This window comes from Brassica napus, chromosome A3, assembly GCF_020379485.1.
Source record: "Brassica napus cultivar Da-Ae chromosome A3, Da-Ae, whole genome shotgun sequence".
Classification (NCBI taxonomy): domain Eukaryota; kingdom Viridiplantae; phylum Streptophyta; class Magnoliopsida; order Brassicales; family Brassicaceae; genus Brassica; species Brassica napus.
The window spans coordinates 10,494,722-10,513,510 of record NC_063436.1 but is presented as its reverse complement, the minus strand read 5'-3'; the positions used below and the strand labels follow the sequence as shown (position 1 = coordinate 10,513,510).

At 32.3% G+C, this 18,789-nt stretch overlaps 1 long non-coding RNA gene across 4 annotated transcripts; it reads left to right on the top strand.

The window, feature by feature from the left end:
• The first annotated feature begins 613 nt into the window (after nt 1–613).
• On the top strand, nt 614–6,201 carry LOC106428095. Of its 4 annotated transcripts, none has more exons than XR_007338120.1 (9): nt 614–993; nt 1,209–1,255; nt 1,434–1,660; nt 1,859–2,223; nt 4,573–4,913; nt 5,114–5,182; nt 5,285–5,379; nt 5,610–5,737; nt 5,821–6,201. It is a non-coding gene; the product is annotated as an uncharacterized LOC106428095 (long non-coding RNA). The 4 variants fall into 4 exon arrangements; XR_007338119.1 differs by having other exon boundaries at nt 622–993; nt 4,573–4,811; XR_001285576.3 differs by lacking the exon at nt 4,573–4,913 and having other exon boundaries at nt 633–1,112.
• The last annotated feature ends 12,588 nt before the right edge of the window (nt 6,202–18,789 follow it).

The window sequence follows — 18,789 nt, the reverse complement described above, 5'->3', positions numbered from 1 at the left end:
CTAAACAAAAAAGTCCAGTTTTACTCTTCTTCTGTAGAAAGCGATTCTGACGTGGCGAAAACAAACTTACTCATTAGCTGAATTTTTTTGAGGACGTGACAGCCTCACCATTGAGTATATACTGTTTTTAGTATTGTGATAGTCTCGAAAATCAATCCTAAAATATATAATTAAAAAAAAACTATTTAAACAAACCATCAAAAATTTTAATATTACACCAAATAAGAATATAAAGACCAACTATATTCTCTTCATGCATAATGTGTTGTGGTAAGATTCAAAAAAACTAACTTACTATGGGAAAATTAGATTTTTAATTCTAAATTTACAATAAAAACATAACATTTTATAAAACTAAACAATTGCCATAATAGTACAAAAATATGAAAAAATCAAAATACTATCCGCGCGTAGCGGGCAAGAACCTAGTCTACAATAAATAAAAGGGATTATTTTTAGAGTCTCTCAGCCCTTCCACAAATATTCACAGCCAAGCCAATTAAAAGTGACCAACATAAATAAAAAAATTCACAGCCAATTATATCGACACATCATCATGAAATCAAGTGAAATAATTAATCTGAACACAATATATGTGGTCGAGAAATGAGCCCACCGTTCTTATGTAAATGAGGCACAATATATCAAGTACCTATTTTCACCCGTATAGCCAACGGCAAAATCTAAATGTTGACTGAGCTCAGAACGTCGCTGGTGAAACGGCTATGGCCACAACTATCTCAGTATCTCTCATGAAAGCTTCTTCTCTACTTCCATAGGCGAAACGCATCTACTCTCTTCTCATCCCCACTATCCAACCAATAAATATCCTGAGGTCCGAAATGACAGGGTCCTTCATCGCTGCTCTTCAATGATGTCCAGTCAGCCCTAGGAGATTCCGTACAAGTTGGTTTTCCGTGTTATCCACTTGTGGGAAGCAGCAGGGAACACATCATCCTAATCGGGCTTGAGTTGCTACTGATTGATGAACATGTATAGCTAAGGCCTTAGCTTTCATATTTAGAAACAAATATAAGAGATCATGAATCGAGATGTATCAAAATTCGTTGATTAGACTTTTAGTACAGAACAAGTCGTAGAACTTTATTTAGGTATAAACAACTAATCACTCATATTGACATTGACATCTTCCAGGTTTTAGCTCTTGCATTGGTCTGATAAAGTTTTTATTTTTCTGTGTATCATAGAGATCAATATCCAAACCGGAGAAGATGAAGAAGCTGCTGTGAAGCTGGTAAAATCTATGAGCTCAATTTTGGTTTCTCATTTAAATAAGTGATTTTTTTTTTGTTGATAAACGTTTCAATTTTGAGACTTTTTGTTTGAATTTGACAGTATTAGCAAGACTTCATCGCTGTAGATGGTCATGTTTCATTAATTGATATTTTGCTGCATTTATGTATGACGCACAGGAACCTACGAAGACGAGGCATTCTCCACTACAGTATAAATGTAAATACTATATATTATGTGGGGGAAGAGAATTGGTTTCTATGATCATTTGTACGAATTTTAATTTTCAACCCTCTCTCTCTGCCCTCTGTTGGCTTAACCTTCTTGGGCCGAGCATGGAGACGTATTAAATTTCTGCAATCGGATGTTTACATTCAAATCTGTTTTAATGCCTGCAGATCAATTGGTAAGTACTGATTAAGATTTGATCCAAAAAAATACTTATTAAGATAAATTCCTCTTGCCGTTTTGTGATTGTTGACTTCTCAGATTCGTGTGGTTTTGGTGATTTGATTGACCCTCTTTAGTGTTTGATTATTTGTTTTTTTTTTTGTTCGCTTAATCGCATTGTATCCTAATTAATTTTGCTTTTGCTTGATGTCAGGTTAATATCATTGATATGACTGGTGTGATCTTAGTCCTATGCAGACAGTGTTGGTGGTATCAGTCTATTACAGTCGACATGCAAACAGTGGCGGAACCAGCTTAATCTTCCACTAGGGTCAATTTCATTACAAACATTATTACATGGGTCGTTAAGCTAAATCTATAGCATTTTCTCAATTTTTTCTTCAGTATACAAGTAAATTTTGTTATTTTTACAAACCATGTGGGTCATATGACCCCCCTGACCAAGAGATGGCTCTGCCACTGCATGCAAATGAGGAGATAAGAAGTTGCAAGAATCTACAGCAAATGGAGATCCACACTCATGTATCTATAGACAGCCATCTGGTCATGAAGTTCCAGGTAGAACTCTTTTTTTGACCGCTAAAATACTTAATCTCTTGCGGCCGGAAGCACCAGCTTGTTTGGCTTCGTGAACACGAGGTTCAGATGAGATTGTTGTGGTTTGGGTGTTGTCATTGTGAACTTGTGGTTTAGATGAGTTCTTGGCTCTTCACGAAGAAGTCTTCTACGTTACTTGCTCTCTTGCTTAGTTCATCGCAAAGCTTCCGGATAGCATCGTCCTTTTAAGTTTTTACTCTTGTATTTTAGAGTGTTTAGTTCTGAGTTCTTTTAAGGAGTGTTAGGATTTGTTCTATGTTTCTTTGTTGGTCGTATGTAGTCCGTGTACGTTTTGGGTTCTTGGTCCTCCTGGTAGGCAGAACCGGCCCTAGACGGAAGCCAAACAAGCTGGTGCTTCCGGCCGCAAGAGATTAAGTATTTTAGAGGTAGAACTCTTTTACTCCCCTCTATCCTCCGTAGACCTTCTCCCTTTGTGTAAGCCTCTTAAATCATCGTGACTCTCTATTTTATATTTTGCAAAACTCTATATTTGAAGTTTCAAGGCGTTCTTCTCCAAAATCAAAACTTCAAATTTGATTTAAAAATTTATATGTAATTTATACTATGGTCTTTATCTTTGTCTTAACTAATATAAATCTATAAAACTTTTATAAATAACTAGCACATATATAAAAATATGGGCAACTCTCCTAACTAGACCATTTTCAAGTTTTTATTACAAAAATATACTCTAAGGAGGAAAATGACCAAAATGTTTCATTTAATAGGTAAAAATATATTAATATCCTAGATATATAAATACAAATAAATAAATAAATAAATAAAATTAAAAAAAAAATTAATAATATTTTTAATAGCTTTATATTATGTGTTTTCAAATTCTAACTTTTATTTTTTTTTATTTTTTTTTTGTTTTTCTTTTTGTAATTCGAAATACTTATTGAAACTATTTTTCAAATTTTTATTTTCAACATTTTAATATTTTTTTTATTTTATAAAATTTAAAAGCTTAATCCCAAATTCTCACCCATTTAACTCTAAACCCTAAGGTTTGGATTAGTTAACCGGATTAGTTAACCCAAGGGGTATAAGTGTATATTTACGTTTTTAATGAAACATTTTGGTCATTTAGATCTTTAGAGTCTATATTTGTTGACAAAAATAATTTTACTGCTATTCTAGGATATTTCTCTAAAAATATTACATTAATATTAATTAATAAAATCTTACACTAAAACAGAAAATATAAATAGAAATACATAATTAAATATTAAACTAGAAAATACCACATTATTCCATAAAACTATTTCTGTAATGCTCCATTTCTCGTATCATAAAAATTGTTTGGACAATATTTTAGAGGTTCTAGAGCAAATTTACTTAGACTATTAGTGCTGTTGTAATATTTAAATATGTGCAATAATTATGTCTTCATATATATTTTTAAAAGTTTTTTATTAAGTATTTGGTAATATTCTTGTTGTCTGATTCAAGTTTTTAAATATTATAAATCTAGTGACAAAAAAAAAATTATAAATCTTATTTTAAAATTATTATTTAATTTTATGTGTAAATTTGAATTTACAATAATAAATTTGAAATATTTATGATATATAAAAGTTTTAAAGATTCAAACGATAAATAAAAAAATTAATTAATAATCATAAATGTGATGTGTAGTTAATTATAAGGATCAAAATGCAAATAAAAAGATAAAACTTCAAATTTAGAGTTTTGAGTAGTGAACCTTTAAATGTGAATAGTGAAATTTTAAACATGAAGTTTCACTTCATAAAATTCTAAATTTGAAATTTTGAAGTTCTTTTTTGAAGAGTGAAAAAATCTATATTTGAAGTTATAGAATTACTTTTGGAAATATTTTAATGCTGATATTTTGAGTTTTGGAATACATGTGATTGTAGAAGTACATCCAAACACCAGTTTGAGCAGAATCGAAAAAGAAAAAGAAAACAATGATGCACAGAAGCAGCTCGGAAAAAAAATCGTAATAGCTAGGAAAAATATAGCTAGAAACATTTTTCCAGCCTAAACAGGTGCTTTATCTCGCTAATGATCTGAAATGTTACAAATAATAATCTATTATTATAAAAGAGTGTTTTACTCTCTCCTTAAAGCGCCACGTAGGCAGACACGTCAGAAATTCGGGCTCTAAGAGAGCGACACGTGTCTCCTAAAGCTACACGCTGCGTTTCATTTATTCTTGGTTAAATTGGACTTTACAGTTTACAATTGGGCTTTGATATCTTATTTGGGCTGATAGCAAAACAAAAGTTTAGCCCCATTCAGAAACAATCACCTTCTTCATGTTCTGAAACAATGGAATTCCAGGGTTTGTCGTGTTCATTATCCTCTGCTCTGATAAACTGATGAAGAGTTTCTGGAAAGTTGTGTAAGACGAATCTTGGTTCCAATCTCTGGGTCGAGCTCTGTTCCTGTCGGTTTGTCTGCAATTCATCTCCTCTGAAACGTTACGGGATGCATTAACCATTCACCTTTAACACAACCTTCTTAACTCCCTTACCTCATTCAATGCCTCTTAGAGGCGGTGGATCTCCACCTATAAAAGGGTCAGTTTTCATCCCATGAACATCAGTCTCAAACTTCCTACTCGCAGTTTGAACAATCCTGAAGTTTCAAACTTTTAGATGTAAAAGCATCATCTTCTCCTTGTGAGTTTCAGTGGTTTCTTATGTCTTAGACACGCTATTTTGATTTTTTTTTTTTCTGTTTTATGTTGCGTCTGTATGTGTGAATTTGCTTCTTATGTAACATCATCGTCTTTTGACTTAGGGCAGATCTCATGAGATTCTTCTTATGTGAGTTTCAGTTATCCTACTGTCACTAAAACTGAATGCTCAATTTGTTGCAGGTGTATCTTTCTCAAACACATAAGAGACATTAACCCTAGCATTTTCTCAATATTGCAGAGTACTTGGAGGTCAGACTCTTAAATTTTAACATCATTTTTAGTTTGGAATTTCTTGACGCAGCTGCATTTTACACATTTCTTTTGTCTTCTTCAAATTTTTTGTCGCTTCAGTGGATTTTGTAACGGATGATGTCAAATGAAGGTCAAAAGGGTTTTCTTATGTCACATTCTCTTCTAAAGAAGAAGCTGTGAAAGCTTTATGAGAGGTATCAAATCTCTTCTTTATTGTTTTAAGTCTAGCAAGCGTTGTTCGTAAGTTCAGTATCATCTAAATCCTTTCACACAGTAACGGTCTTTTAGACAAATAGCTTTCTCATGCTAAGTGGGGAATGTATATGATGAATATTTGTGAATTCCCTGGTGTAGCAGTGAACCATCAACTCTCTGAGCTGGTTATGTTGCGTAATCTTGATGAATTTTGTTATTTTGATCACAGTTTGTAGACGGGCGGCTTTTGATTCTTAGCACAACAAGAGTTGTAAACCAGAATCGACCCTTCTTGCATATCAAAGACCCCAACACAATCTGCAGTCCCTGGTCTTGGTTTAGGATTCATCTATGATGGTAAGATTTGTTAACCTTGAGAGCGAGAAGATTGCATAGTGTATAAAAAATACTTACCATTGTGTTGCTAATCAACTCTTCAGGTATAGTGGTTATTGGTCAAGAATAGGTGTTGTCTCCTGATCCTTCGAATTGAGTTTCAGTGTGGAAGAACGAGAATCAACCATGGTCTCTCATGAGGTTCCATTGTCCCGCAATAGCTCATAATTTTTCTGTATTTTCCATTTGTAGAAAGTAGCTTAGAAAGTCTAAAAGATACTTGGCTTGATTATAGTAGAGTAACATGTGAGAAAATCACTATCAAAAATTGTCAACCTTTTTGTTTTTTGATCGTGAGTACAAGTATATAGAATGTGTATTAGAAGTTTTTTTTGCTTAGATTCTTTCATATTCTGACATGTCTGTATGGTCTTCAAGAACGTAACCTTTATCTTTATAAAATGAGAGAAAATTACAAAATAGTATTCAAATATATATTCATATAGCACATGGAAGCGCATGGAAAAAAATCTGTTTAGACCAAACACGTCTAGGTAATGAAAGCTCGATCGGAATAAGTGACAAGCGATCTTGAAAAACAGATTATTGAACGAGTGTACCCATGAAGTTGAAGAAGACATAAAAGGGAGAGCCGATCCTGACCACACTCTGCTAAGAAGATGGAGAAGTTTCCGGTTTACTAGAGCCTAGAACATGTAAATTGTACAATTACTAAATGATGCCGTATCCAGTTTCGTATTTGCATCATTAATTGTAAAAAAAAATTAACAAACCCTTTAATTTAAAATAATTTTATTATCATTTTTTTTAAGAAAGGAACACGTTGTTCAACGCTCAGCTTACGGGTGGTGTTTGATTTTAATATAAAGTTAAAAGAACTTTGCCATCATAAATAAGGAACAAACATAAAGGCTACAAGAATAACAAACAATGGTGATTTGTAAGAAGATATAGCGTTTAGTAAATAACTCATTAACTCAACATCCGTGCAGTTTCAATCACAATCAAAAGAAAAGAAAAACAATTTTAATCATGACAAAAGGAAAATAAATAAATTAATGTAGATTGTTTTTAATATAACTTTGTATTTCATTTTTAATGGAAGACCTTTTAACCAAATCACTAATTTAATAATTTTGTGAACTAAAAATGAATTAAAACTAAATCAATTCAGATTATTTCATCATTAACATGGAAAACACATGCAAGCATTTGCCACTACTATTACAAAAAAAATCAAGAAGTGCATAAGTTTTATTGGAACCAAGATAATAACCATGAAAGTCATCAAAATCATTGCAGACATTAGCATACTCATTTTCGATAACATATATATTTGTTGCATCATCTTTAACTATGTCTTCCAATTAAACAATTAATGCAATCATTTATCGTAACGCCTATTTTAAAAATACTTTTTAACTTAACAAAATACAATCCACATACAATTAGAAAGACAACAAAATGGCACCCACCATACTCAAGTACAAGCATGAAAGAACCACCTTTGAACACACAGCCTCGGTCTTCTTTCAACTCTTCCTAAAATATCATTGTTGTTAACAGATCTGGAGGTTATTACGTAATTAGAACTTTAAGTGTCACACATTGTTAGTACACTCCACCCCAGTCTTGAGCATACCAGCACAATCGAGACTCTAGACACCCAAAACTATTAGCATTTACTACTTTAATCGAGACAACAAGTTTTAAGAATTTTTTAAATACATAATTAAAACTAAAATTTAAATAAAAATCCCGGGCGTAGCCCGGACCGACCCTAGTATTTTACTATGTTAGTGTAATCTCAATAAGATTCCAAAATCGAATAAATACTCATTTTATCTTAGTTTTTTATGTTGGTTTTATATCAAATCCAAGAAGTACAAAACACCTCCAATCAAAACGCACACACCTCTCAACTGACTGACTGAGGATTGGGAGGGAGTGAAAAAAAAAACAGAACATAGTTTAATATACTTTGTTATAAACAGTACATAAGTAAATATAAATTATTATGTTTAAGATTGCAATAAACAGTACATAAGTACATAAGTAAATATAATTATGGAATTTTTTGTTTTTCAAAACAGAACTTGAAGTTTTGAGGAGTGAAACTTTATATTCGAAGTTTCACTACTCAAAACTTTAAATTTGAAGTTTCATATTTTTATTTATATTTTGGTCCATACAATTACACATCACATTTAAGATTCATAAATATTTTCTCGTTTATTATTTTAATTCTTAAAAAATATATCTCGTAAATATTTTAAATTTCTTTACAGAATTTAATTTTTACACATAAAATTAAATAAAACTTTAAAATAATATTTAAAATATTCTGAACTAAATTTAGACAACAATAATATACAAAAGAAACTTAACAAAAAATATTTTTAAAAATTATATGAAGACATAACTATTACACATACTAATAGTCAAGTAAGTTTAATCCGGAACTTTCAAAATTTTCAAATATTGTCTAAATTTTTTTGTGTAACTGAAGATGGTTGTTGTTGTTGTTTTTGATGTCTTTTTCGTAAAATATTTTCTTTGTTCATATCGAATATATTCACGAGTATCAATATCATCGAAAAGAAATTAGTATTTTAACAATATTTTATGTTTCTCTTTAACTTTCTTATTCTGAACTAATGTATTTACAAGTATCAAAATCACCCGATTTTAACAAATTTTAGTTCGTAATCTACAAAGTCAAAATGCGGAGAGCCATTTTTACTTCAAAATGCACTAATATATCATATATGCATTACGAAAATCATTTTTTGGAATAATATGGTATTTTTTAAGTTTAATATATATTAAGTTATGTTTATTTAATTTTTTAAAATTTTAATAGAATATTTTATTAATTAATATTGTTGTAATATTTTTATATATTTGTTAGTTATTTACAAAAGTTTTATGACTTCAATTTAGTTATGAGAAATATAAGGATCATATTATAAAATACAAATAGTTTTGAAGTTTTGTTTTTAGAGAAAAAAAACTTTAAACTTCAAATATAGTTTTGAAACTTCAAAATAGAGATTATTTTTGGAAATGCTCTTAGAGAGTGAAAAACTATATATTTGAAGTTATGAAATTTCTTTTGGAGATACTCTTATGCTGATATTTTGGGTTTTGGAATACATGTTAATGTAGATGTACATCCAAACACCAGTTTGAGCAGAATCAAAAAGAAAAAAGAAAACAATGATGCACATAAGCAGCTGGGAGAAAACAAAGAAAGGAAATTTTTTTATGTTTACCACTTTTATGACATCACTTTTTATTTTACCACCATTAAAATGACATTTTCAAAAATATATTCTTCATTAAATGACAAAAGACTCTTATACCTTTGTTATCTATATATATAATAAATCATTATTGAGATAAATAAAAAATATAAAAAAATAAATTTTTTTTCATATTTTTGAATTATACTTTTGCAAAGGAAAATTCTCCTAAATAGACCATTTTATGGTTTTGATCACATAAATAGACCACAAGGAGTAAAATGACCAAAATGTTTCATTAATACCCTAGATATATAAAAAATAAATAAAAAATTTAAAAAAATTTAAAAAAATAATAATAATTTTTTATATATTTTTAGATTATATGTTTTTTAATTTGAATTATGTCAATTTTTTTTGTAATTCAAATATACTTTTTGAAACTATTTTTCAAAACTTTATTTATTTTTTATTTTATAAAATTTTAAATCTTAATCCCAAATATCCATCATTAACTCTAAACCCTAAGGTTTGGATTAGTTAACCCTACGGGTATAAGTGTATATTTATCTCTTTAATAATTGGTCATTTTGATCCTTAGAGTGTATATTTGTGACATAAACTTTTTAATGATATCCTAGGTTATTTCTCTTTTACAAATTTGAATTTTTTCCGAATTTTTTTATGTTTTTCAAAATTTCTTTTTAAAAATCAAAAATTATGTTTGAAACTATTTTTAAATTTTTTTAAAATATTTTTAATTATAAATTTATTAGAATCATAAATTTCACATTCCAAAAACCATACTCCATCCCTCAACTCTAAACTCTAAGTCTAAATTAGTTAACCATAAGGATATACGTATCTTTTACCTAAAGGTGAAGATAAAAGTGATTAGTGTAAACATGAAAATTGGTACTATGAATGTGGTATTTGTATCAATTTCTTAAAAAAAATCGTAATAGCTTGGAAAAATATAGCTAGAAACATTTTTCTAGCCTAAACAGATGCTTTATCTCGCTTATGATCCGAAATGTTACCAATAATATTTTACTATGTATTTTACCAAGAAAAATATTTTACTATGTTAGTGTAATCTCAACAAGATTCCAAAATCGAATAAGTACTCATTTTATCTTAGTTTTTTTATGCTGGTTTTATATCAAATCCAAGAAGTACAAAACACCTCCAAACAAAACGCACACCCCCTCTAAACTGAGGATTGGGAGGGAGTGCAAAAAAACAGAACATAGATTAATATATATACTATTAAAGCATGATCCTATTGTCTTTTTACCTTAGCCTACCCTTTTCTTTACTAACATTGCATGTTTCATTAAGGGTAATCAAGTAATTTAATAACACATCTATATTTGGTCGTTTTTTTTTTGATCCAGCCCACAACAGAACTCTCTTGGGCCAATTGGGCTGATTAAGAAATCATATTCAATTCTCACATTTTTTTTCCTATAGGCCATTGAGTCCAAGTTCAAATATTTTTTTTTCAACTCTCCTTAATTTTTTTGCTTAATATAATTTAAACATTCATTAAAAAAATTGAATTTTTTATTGAAAAGTATAAATCTTTATTAAAAGTATATAATTTTTTTATTAAAATATTAACCACATAATAAAATTAATTTATCAGAATTATACCAATTTAATTCATTAAAGAAATAAAGTTTAATTTTTTAAGCATAAATAGTCATTTTAAATGAATTTTATAAAATAAAACACAAATATAAAAATATGACATTTACTAAATATTTGTCAATTGAAAAAAATAAAAAATAAACCCGTGCTTTAAAAGCGCGGATCAAAATCTAGTACTTTGTTATAAACAGTACATAAGCAAATACAAATTATTATGTCTAAGATTACAATAATTTTTCAGTTTACCTTATATAAATCTACGGTATAACATTACTTAAAGCTTACAAAATAGTTTAATTAGATTATATAAATATTGATATGCATTCTTTCGCTTTCAAAATTTAAGTTATTTTTATACAACTTCTATTTATCACTTTATATATTTAATATTTCTTAGAGAATTAATATACAATATTGTTATAAATATTGTGAAAATATACTTACACATCTAAGATAAAAACTGAACTAATGCGATCAATAAAACTAATCATATTTGGCTTCAAAAAAGAAAAAAAGAAACTATGTTGTAATTCAAAGAAATATATGTCACTCAGTATACCTACAAAATGACTAAGTAGACTAATCAAATTTCTTATATCCAAAATTAAAAGTAATATAAAAACATATTATTTTTATAGTAACGTTGTATTTGTTTTTTATATATATAAATTATGGAATGCTTCAAACTATACCTTTTTTTTTGTCATCGCTTCAAACCATACTAATAAGTAAAAATAAAACATTAATTAATTGTTATAATTTATATGTATAAAAAAATATTGGGTATGGTTTGAAGCATTCCATAATTTATATGCATTCAAGTAGAACAAAACTTGGGTTCACTCCCTATGGGTAAACCCTCTAATTCACCACAATTGTTAACACCAATCAAAATGCCACATAGGACTAGTAAAAAAAAAGAAAATAAAACTAAAAAGAAAAAAAGGAAAATAGCTTAAAGAAAAAAAAAAGAACATGCCGTTAACGAAGGAAAAGAACGTGATATTTGTTTTATCTCTTAGGGCATCTGTATTAGTGAAACTTAGGAGGGGTTCACCAATTTAATTTTTTATTATTATTTTCTTTTTTTCATTTGATTTATTAAAAAAAAAAAAGCCCAACCAATCGTGGGCCGCCACGCGTCGTGGGGCCCACGAAATAGCTGTGAACCCGCCTCTTACGCATGAACTTGCAAGACTCTGAGTTCACATTTTTTGTTTTGGAAAGCGTGTGAACCTGGGTTTAAAACCCTCAATGCGGATGGCCTTAGGTTTTGAGAATTCTCTTGAAATTTGATAGCAGGAAACAACTTCCAAATAATTATTTCTTACTTTTTTTTTTTTTGGTATGAAGTTATTTCTTACTTTCGTAATGATACACTAAAGTTCTCTATTATTATGATCTCGGGAAGTGGCAACGTTCACGACAACATCTTTATATTATTTAGCGAAGAGGAAGGTAATAAGTTAGTTGTCTCAAAGAAGACATGATTAACACAATCTCTGTCAAACACTGTAAACAGAAAGAAAATGGAAACTGTTTTTTTTTTTTGATGAAATTTAAAATTTATTGATCCATCGGGAAATAATGTTATGTACAAGGTACAAATATTGAACTAAGTTTCCTCTATGCTATGGTATGATAAATAAAGAATGATCTGATCTAGAGAGTGGCCTCGAACCATCGCGTTAATAGTCCTCCGTATTTGTGGTCCGGTTTATATCGAAGGGAGACAATCCTATTTCTCATGGCTTTGTCAATCCTTCTTCTCATCTGATCAGTACTCATACCAGGCTGTTGGTGGCGCCTAGCATTCCTCTCCCTCCATACATGATAGACTGTACTCTGGAATAACATTCTTGCAAGTATGGTATCCAATCTCTTATCGGTCATACGCTGCAGTCGAGTAATGGTCCACTGCCAATCTGGATTGATTCCATTTCCAACAAGCCGGCGTGCAAGCACTTCCCAAACTGTGTATGAATATGGACAGGAAAAATAAAGATGATCTCTAGTCTCGTCTCTTTCTCCACAGAACACACATCCCTGCATCATCCCCCACTGTCTCATTCTATCCCCTGTAGACAATCTGTTCTTGATAGCTAACCAAAGGATGAAGGCGTACCTTGGAACGCCTTGTGGCAACCAAACCACTTTGCTCCAAGGAACTTTATCTCTTTTAACCCGCACTTGATCCCAAGTTCTTGATGCTGAGAATGTAGGCAAGTAATCATCCTCCCCATTCTTCCATAGTACTATATCAGTACCATTCTCAGGTTTAGGAGGAGTGATTGCCAAGATGCTGCGATATAGCTCCTGAAAACGTCGACATCTCTGCCCTCTGACGGCCCAACCCTCCATGTTCACAGCATCACTTACTCGAGCATGTCGTAAAACTCCAAGATAAGTGGTTCCAGTTGCGCCTGTGATATCGATCAAACGTCCCTTCTCCGTCCAGTTATCAAACCAAAAGTGGCATTTCTGGCCGTCTCTAATGTCAATTCTAAGAAAATCATATGCCTCATTCCTTAACTTCAGCAATTTCCTCCATATCCAGGAACCTTTAGAATCATCTCTAACATCCCAGAAAGAATTATACTTGAGGAGATAATGCGTTACCCAGCTTACCCAGAGAGATGACGATTGAGTGAATATTCGCCATATGAGCTTCATAGCAAATGCCTTGGCTGAATCCCGCAACTTTCGGATCCCTAGTCCCCCCTCCTCCTTCGGAAAACAAAGATCCTCCCAGCTCACCTTTGCCTTGTGAGTTTGTGTAGGCGATCCAGACCATAGAAAAGCGCTACACATACTCTCAATAGTGTCAAGACACTTGGCAGGTAAGATGAATGCAGAACTCCAAAAATTAACAGTACTAGAGATGACTGATTTTATAAGTTGTAATCTGCCTGCAAATGAGAGAGCTCTGTTAGACCAGCTAAGCATCCTCCCTCGAATCTTGTCTATCAGTGGCTCATAGTCATGACTAGTAAGAGATTTCGTAGTCAGTGGCATGCCCAAATAACGGATAGGCAACGTTCCAACTCCAATACTCAAAGCCGCTGCCGCGTCTAGAAGTGGATTCAGATTATTTCCGGAAGCATAGAGTGAAGATTTAGCTACATTGATGCGCAAACCTGACATGCGTGCAAATCGGTTCATGACTCCAATGATTCCCAAGAGCGACTCTGGCGTGCCATTGGTGAAAACCAGTATGTCATCGGCAAAACTGAGATGCGTAAGCTGAACCCCCTGACACTGTGGGTGGTAGTCAAATTCGCCTGCTTCTGCTGCCTCATTCAATAGTTTCGAAAGAACATTACTGAGAATGACGTACAGGTATGGTGAGAGAGAACAACCTTGGCGTATTCCTCTGGCACTTGTGAAAAAGCCCTCCAGACTCCCGTTAACTGACACCGAGAATGCAGCCGTAGAGATACACAACCTGATCCAATGAATGAACTGTGAGATTATACATCATGCATATATAGCTGACTCTCAGATTTTTCGCAGTGAAGCCAACCTTTTTTCAAGCTCATCCTATTCAGAGCTGCAAGTTTTGAATTTATGCAAGAGTTTTATAAGTTTTCAAAGTTCGATTAACTTACAGTGACCAAACATGAGCGCAGACATTACCTGTTGGTAGTAGTAGCAGGAGGAGCTGCGGTTTTTTGTACCGATCCGACCTTTTGGAACTGATGATAACTGTTCAAACAAATAAACAAAAAGACAAATTTTATTAGTCTTTGACTAAACCTGAGGGAGAAAAAAATCCGAAACGACCTCATTCGCAGAGAGAAAGCTAACCTGAGATGCAACTCCAACACCAATCTCATCAAGAACCTGGTTGGCAAGGTCTTCTGTTTCTTCTTCAGCCTCATCTTTGTCAACCGTTTAATCAATTGCCTCTGAGAGCATCTATATCTGCAACACACAGCATATAACAAACCAACTAACATTTGATTGTCTGATAGAAAGAATCTAAATCAGATAAACTAAGCTCTTGAGATCAAAGAGATGTTTTGTTTTACCGTCAAGTCTACCTGTGCCGATTGTTTCTGGAAATCCTTAATCACTTTGCCTTGTTTCCTTGGTGCCATTTGATTGTCTGATAGTTTTGGTTGCACCTTTCATAACACAAGGCAGTAAAGCACAAATCTACTTGCCTCGTTTTTCTAGTTTTAGTTGTTTTCTTGATTTCTGCAACTAGTCTACTTCTCTTTTTTTTAACTAGTCTACTTCTCATGATTGTGACTTGACAATGTCAATAGAACCGTAAAGAAAACTTATGTCCATGATATAAGTTATTTACCTCCAGCTGAAGAGATGAAATCTCTTGTTCGACACATGCGACAACATTGGAATATTTTTAAGCACTGAGGTCAAAAGCTTAGCTTTTTTTTGCTTAATGGTTTGTTTAGAACACATAACGGAGACGTAAAGAAAGAGCTTGTAAAATCAGTGATCAATCAGAACTTATCCTCTAGTCCAAACAACCGAAGAGTTTAAAGCCAGACTTTAGAAACAACCCATTCAGTTTAAAGCCAGACTTATCTCTGTTAAAATCAAAGCTTCTATCTTCTCTGTAGGCGATGAAGAAGAAGAAGCATTGACGGCGTTAACAAGTGTCGTGATTTTTCTTTTGTCTAACCTATTTTCTTTAAAAAAAAATAATTTAGAATCTTTTTTTTATTAATTTTATGTGGCAATTTGATTGGTGTTAAAGATTGTGGTGAATTAGAGGGTCCACCGTAGGGGTGAACCCAAGTTCTGTTTATCCAAATATATATCGTATTCAAGTTCGATGTCACAACTTGACACTATTTTGGTAATTTTTTTTTTATCATTTTGCCTCTGCTCATTCGAAGAGTTTCAAGTTAGATGATACAACTTAACACTATTTCGATAATTTTTTTTTATCATTTTACCAAAAAAATACCGTATACAACAACAGCAAAGTAAGCATAACTCTGTTTTTTTGCCCTCTGCTCATTCATGTTTTTATTATAACTGTTGTAAACGTGAAGAAAAACAACGTCAAAATAATACGCACCAAAACTTGACATTTTCGCATTGTTATTTACTATGTGGAGCCCACCGTCACTATGCACACACAGTAACTTTCTCTTTTTCACTTCTATATAAACGATCGTTTCGATCAATTGTAATACACCATCTCTTCTTCCTCTTATAACATATTCTCTCTCGTTATTATCTTATATCAGTAGTATCTCCTTTCTGCGGGTATAAAATTTCGCTCTTAATTAAATTTCTCTATACTATAAAATTATAAGTTACTTTATAACACGTTATCAGCACGATCACTCTGCGATTCGGTAAAACTTATATGTATCATATTTACTCTGCTATAATGGCCGGTATACCGCCTATATTATTATCTATAATTTTATAGTGGTTGTTTTAATTATTATTATTTATCTATATTAATGCGGGCGGTATGTCGCCTCGTTAATAAACCTTGATTGCTAATTACACTATAATTATTGGCTTGGCTGTGCCGCCGCCTAATTTATTTAATCTTATAATTTTTCTATCACCATAATATGATTGATATTTATTTGTTTATTATATTATTGTTATTATATAAATGTTTGGTCACCTATATAAAATATTATGAAATTTACGGAATTTGGTTGACTGATTATTACAGTATTTTCAGAATAATTTTCAGTTCATACGATTTAATCCCAACGGTCACAAAGAAAAAATTTCAAAATTTTTACCCTTTTCAAACGGCTATGAACAGTATTTTCATCTATAAATATACTCATTCTTCACTCATTTACTTCATCCAAAATATTTCATCTTCTCTCAAATATTTTCAAATCGCCACATTCCGGTTTTTCATTGCAAGAAAGATGATTCGCATATTTTTGGTTTTATGTGCAATTTTAATTTTTGCTTCTATGGCCGGTCTTTTTATTGGAGAATTTGCTCCTGAACAATTTACGCTTAATGTCGGTTTACTTTTCTATGCATTGTTTCTTCTTGTAATTGCGTGTATTATTAATATAAATGGTTCGTTCTAAAAGTACGAAATTCTAATAAAACATATTATTTTGTGTTTAGAAATACAAATGGCAAACATCGAGAAACTTCAGTTCCCGGCTCTCAAAATAACTGGCGAAAACTACGTCGGATGGGTCACGAACGTGAAACCATATCTGGTGATGAAAAAGATAACCGAAACGATTGTAATCGGTAACAAATCGCCGCCCGAGCATATAGCCGAGGCGATAATCTTCCTGAAGAAGCATTTAGATGAGAATCTAACGCACGACTATGCAAGCGTCGAAGACCCAGCTGAACTGTGGCAAGCTTTAAAAGAAAGGTTTGATAACCAGAGACAAGTCAACCTCCCTCACGCTCTAGAAGAGTGGAAAAACTTGAGGTTCCAAGATTTTCAAAAGGTTGAGGATTACAATTCCGCTGTCCTGAGGATAGTTTCACTCCTGAAATATTGCGGTAACCCTGTCTCTGAGGAAGAAATGATGAATAAAACATACAATACTTTCCACAAACAGCTTCACTTCCTGCCCGAAATATACAGAAAATGCGGGTACACAAGATTTTCTGAATTGATGGTTGCGCTCATGTTGGCTGAAAAGAACAATGAGCTCCTGATCAAAAACCACAATTCCCGACCTACGGGAGCCAAGGCATTTCCTGAAGTGAATGCTACGGCGATAGAAAATTCGGAAAGGAGGAACCAGACCAACCGAGGTCATGGTCGTCGTTTCAACAACAAACGTGGAAAAACTTACAATCCCAAATGGAAGGGATCTAACAAGTGGGTTAGATCCGAACAAGTTTCTAAGGGTAAAGAAACTCAAGGGGATACCACCCAGAAGCGTGAGACAGTGTGTTACAGATGTGGCTGTAAAGGACATTGGTCCCGTACATGTCGTACTCCTCCACATCTTTGTAAGTTATATCAAGAGTCCACGAAAGGCAAAGCTAAAGAAGTGAACCTCACTGAAAACTTTGAAGGGACATCGTACCTCGATGCCTCCGACTTCGCAAATGAGCTGGACTAGATTACTCCTGAAGAGAACTGAGATGCTTATAATAAAACTATTGAATAATTTTCAGTATTGTCATGTATAATTATTACATTTCCTGTTTTAAACAAATAATGATGTTTTAACGTCACCTTAATGTATAATTATTGTGTATTTCCTTATATGATTATTATATGAATGAATTTTATGTTTTTCTTTTATTAATAACAATTTCAGAAATGGATCGAAATACTAATGGAGCAAAATCCAAGAAACGGATTCGTGAAATATGTATACCAGATAGTGGAACAACACACACTATTCTGAAACAAAAGAGATATTTCTCTAATATAAAACCGACAAGAATTGTCGTCAATACAATATCAGGTCCTGCAGACGTGATTGAAGGAACCGGTAAAGCAAACTTTACGTTACCGAATGGAACAAAATTTTCCATAAATAATGCTCTATATTCTCCGAGTTCTAAAAGAAATTTGTTGAGTTTTAAAGACATATATCTTCATGGATATGACACTCAGTCTGCAACTGAGGATGGAAAGAAATACATGTATGTAACTTCTGAGCAATGTGGCAGAAAACACATATTGGAAAAGTTTCCAGAACTTCCTTCGGGACTACATCATACTTATATCGATGAGATCGAATCAAACCTTGTGGTAAAACGGAACCCAGAAGAGTTCACATTATGGCATGATCGTCTCGGCCACCCAGGCACTACAATGATGCGTAAAATCATAGAAAGTTCGCATGGTCATTCACTGAAAGTCCAGGAGATTTCTCAAGGGAATAAAATGACATGTGTTGCATGTTCTCTAGGAAAATTGATCGTAAGGCCATCGCCAACCAAAATCGATAAAGAATCACCAAAGTTCCTTGAAAGAATTCAAGGCGATATATGTGGACCTATACACCCACCTTGTGGACCATTCCACTATTTTATGGTATTAATTGACGCATCCAGTAGATGGTCACACGTTTGTCTATTATCTTCTCGAAATATGGCATTTGCGAGATTTCTAGCTCAGATAATCAAACTGCGAGCAGAGTTTCCTGATTATACTATTAAAAGAGTTAGACTAGACAACGCTGGTGAATTCACATCCCAAGCATT